Here is a 4,757-nt window from a genome sequence, read left to right on the forward strand (position 1 = left end):
GCCACCAGTGGAGAATGGCAGTGGTGCCAATCTCATACCATGACCTGAAAACACGCACAAGGAATCCTAAACTCACATGTGCATTGGCACTTTTGCCATTATCCTACTGTAGCCAATAAAATTAGTGGAATGTCAATCTATAGGTTAAGTTTGTCTAGACTACTACTAGCGGAGAATGGCAGTGGTGCCAATCTCATGCTTGCAACTACATAATGACACTGAGATCATCAAACTCACATGTGGAATGGAATAGGACACCACTCTCCTATGATCACTGGAATGCCCCTCCTAGAATAGTAGGCTAAGCATTTGTACAAGTGGAGAATGGCAGTGGTGCCAATCTCTTATTAGGCCCTAAGAAATGGCATTGACAAGCCTAAACTCACATGTGCAGAGATCATAGGAATTGTGCCAATCTCTGTGGAGAATGCCACCAGTGGAGAATGGCACTGGTGCCAATCTCATACCATGACCTAAAAACATGCACAAGGAATCCTAAACTCACATGTGCATTCTTCTATGTAGTGGTGCCAATCTCATACCATGACCTGAAAACATGCATAAGGAATCCTAAACTCACATGTGCATTGGCACTTTTGCCATTATCCTAGTACCATTGTCCACTAGTGGTAATGTGCATTCTTCTATGTAGTGATCACTGTCTCCACTATGTAGGGATCATATGGAATTGTGTCAATCTCTGTGGAGAATGCCACCAGTGGAGAATGATAGTGGTGCCAATCTCATAACATGACCTGCAAACATGCACAAGGAATCCTAAACTCACATGTGCATTCTTCTATGTAGTGATCACTGTCTCCGTTGTGTAGAGATCATATGGAATTGTGTCAATCTCTTATTAGGCCTTGGAATGTCAATCTATAGGTTTAGTTTGTCTAGACAACCACTAGTGGAGAATGGCAGTGATGCCAAACTCATGGTGGCACCTACATAATGATGCTGAGATCATCAGACTCACATGTGGATTGGAATCGGACACCACTCTCCTATGATCATTGGAATACCCCTCCTAGAATAGTAGGGTAAAGATTTGTACAAGTGAAGAATGGCAGTGGTGCCAATCTCTTATTAGGCCCTAAGAAATGTCATTGAGAAGCCTAAACTCACATGTGTAGAGATCATATGGAATTGTGCCAATCTCTGTGGAGAATGCCACCAGTCGAGAATGGTAGTGGTGCCAATCTCATACCATGACCTAAAAACATGCACAAGGATTCCTAAACTCACATGTGCATTGGCACTTTTGCCATTATCCTATTGCCATTCTCTGCTAGTTGTAATGTGCATTCTTCTATGTAGTGATCACTCTCTCCGCTGTGTAGGGATCATATGGATTTGTGTCAATCTCTGTGGAGGATGCCACCAAAGGAGAATGGCAGTGGTGCCAATCTCATACCATGACCTAAAAACATGCACAAGGAATCCTAAACTCACATGTGCATTGGCACTTTTGCCATTATCCTACTGCCATTCTCCGCTAGTGGTAATGCGCATTCTTCAATGTAGTGGAATGTCAATCTATAGGTTTAGTTTGTCTAGATTACCACTAGCGGAGAATGGCAGTGATGACAATCTCATGCTTGCAACTACACTTGTGGAATGGAATAGGACACCACTCTCCTATGATCACTGGAATACCCCTTCTAGAATAGTAGGGTAAACATTTGTTCAAGTGGAGAATGGCAGTGGTGCCAATCTCTTATTAGGCCCTAAGAAATGGCATTGAGAAGCCTAAACTCACATGTGCATTCTTCTATATAGTGATCACTGTCTCCGCTGTGTAGAGATCATATGTGGAATGGAAGGTAATAGGACACCACTCTCCTTCTATGTAGTGATCACCGTCTCCGCTGTGCAGAGATCATATGGAGAATGGAAGGTAATGTGCATTCTTCTATGTAGTGATCACTGCCTCCGCTGTGCAGGGATCATGTGCAGGGATCATATGTGGATCATCAAACTCACATGTGGAATGGAATAGGACACCACTCTCCTATGATCACTAGAATACCCCTCCTAGAATAGTAGGGTAAACAGTTGTACAAGTGGAGAATGGAAGTGGTGCCAATCTCTTATTAGGCCCTAAGAAATGGCATTGAGAAGCCTAAATTCACATGTGCAGAGATCAGATGGAATTGTGTCAATCTTTGTGGAGAATGCCACCAGTGGAGAATGGCAGTGGTGCCAATCTCACATGTGCATTGGCACTTTTGCCATTATCCTACCGCCATTCTCCGCTAGTGGTAATGTGCATTCTTCTATGTAGTGGAATGTCAATCTATAGGTTTAGTTTGCGTAGACAACCACTAGTGGAAAATGGCAGTGATGCCAAACTCATGGTGGCACCTACATAATGACACTGAGATCATCAGACTCACATGTGGATTGGAATCGGACACCACTCTCCTATGATGATTGGAATACCCCTCCTAGAATAGTAGGGTAAACATTTGTGCAAGTGGAGAATGGCAGTGGTGCCAATCTCTTATTGGGGCCTAAGAAATGGCATTGAGAAGCCTAAAATCACATGTGCATCCTTCTATGTAGTCATCACTGTCTCTGCTGTGTAGAGATAATATGGAATTGTGTCAATCTCTTTGGAGAATGCCACCAGTTGAGAATGGCAGTGGTGCCAATCTCATAGCATGACTTGAAAACATGCACAAGGAATTCTAAACTCACATGTGCATTGGCACTTTTGCCATTATCCTAATGCAACCAATAAAATTAGTGGAATGTCAATCTATAGGTTCAGTCTGTCTAGACTACTACTAGCGGAGAATGGTAGTGGTGCCAATCTCATGCTTGCAACTAGATAATGACACTGAGATCATCAAACTCACATGTGGAATGGAATAGGACACCACTCTCCTATGATCACTAGAAAACCCCTCCTAGAATAGTAGGCTAAACTTTTGTACAAGTGGAGAATGGCAGTGGTGCCAATCTTTTATTAGGCCCTGAGAAATGGCATTGAGAAGCCTAAACTCACATGTGCAGAGATCATATGGAATTGTGTCAATCTCTATGGAGAATGCCAATAGTGGAGAATGGCAGTGGTGCCAATCTCATACCATGACCTGAAAACATATAAACGAATCCTAAACTCACATATGCATTCTTCTATGTAGTGATCACTGTCTCCGCTGTGTAGAGATCATATGGAATTGTGTCAATCTCTGAGATCATCAGACTCACATGTGGAATGGAATAGGACACCACTCTCCTATGATCACTGGGATACCCCTCCTAGAGTAGTAGGGTAAACATTTGTACAAGTGGAGAATGGCAGTGGTGCCAATCTCTTGTTAGGCCCTAAGAAATGGCATTGAGAAGCCTAAACTCACATGTGCATTCTTCTATGTAGTGATCACTGTCTCCGTTGTGCAGAGATCATATGGAATTGTGTCAATCTCTTATTAGGCCTTGGAATGTCAATCTATAGGTTTAGTTTGTCTAGACAACCACTAGTGGAGAATGGCAGTGATGCCAAACTCATGGTGGCACCTACATAATGATGCTAAGATCATCAGACTCACATGTGGATTGGAATCGGACACCACTCTCCTATGATCACTGGAATACCCCTCATAGAATAGTACGGTAAACATTTGTACAAGTGAAGAATGGCAGTGGTGCCAATCTCTTATTAGGCCCTAAGAAATCTCATTGAGAAGCCTAAACTCACATGTGCAAAGATCATATGGAATTGTGCCAATCTCTGTGGAGAATGCCACCAGTGAAGAATGGTAGTGGTGCCAATCTCATACCATGACCTGAAAACATGCACAAGGAATCCTAAACTCACATGTGCATTGGCACTTTTGCCATTATCCTACTGCCATTCTCTGCTAGTTGTAATGTGCATTCTTCTATGTAGTGATCACTCCATCCGCTGTGTAGGGATCATATGGATTTGTGTCAATCTCTGTGGAGGATGCCACCAAAGGAGAATGGCAGTGGTGCCAATCTCATACCATGACCTGAAAACATGCACAAGGAATCCTAAACTCACATGTGCATTGGCACTTTTTCCATTATCCTACTGCCATTCTCCGCTAGTGGTAATGTGCATTCTTCAATGTAGTGGAATGTTAATCTATAGGTTCATTTTGTCTAGATTACCACTAGCAGAGAATGGCAGTGATGCCAACCTCATGCTTGCAACTACACTTGTGGAATAGAATAGGACACCACTCTCCTATGATCACTGGAATACCCCTCCTAGAAGGGTAAACATTTGTACAAGTGGAGAATGGCATTGGTGCCAATCTCTTATTAGGCTCTAAGAAATGGCATTGAGACGCCTAAACTCCAATGTGCATTCTTCTATGTAGTGATCACTGTCTCCGCTGTCTAGAGATCATATGGAATTGTGTCAATATCTGTGGAGAATGCCACCAGTGGAGAATGGCAGTGGTGCTAATCTCATACCATGACTTGAAAACATGCACAAGGAATCCTATACTCACATGTGCATTCTTCTATGGAGTGATCATTGTCTCCGCTGTGTAAAGATCATATGGAATTGTGTCAATCTTTGAGATCATCAAACTCACATGTGGATTGGAATCGGACACCACTCTCCTATGATCACTGGAATACCCCTCCTAGAAGGGTAAACATTTGTACAAGTGGAGAATGGCATTGGTGCCAATCTCTTATTAGGCTCTTATTAGGCCCTAAGAAATGGCATTGAGATGCCTAAACTCCAATGTGCATTCTTCTATGTAGTG

This window comes from Dipteris shenzhenensis, chromosome 4 (assembly GCF_047967505.1).
Source record: "Dipteris shenzhenensis isolate YYH24624 ecotype China chromosome 4, Dip_SZ_1.0, whole genome shotgun sequence".
NCBI classification, from domain to species: Eukaryota; Viridiplantae; Streptophyta; class Polypodiopsida; order Gleicheniales; family Dipteridaceae; genus Dipteris; species Dipteris shenzhenensis.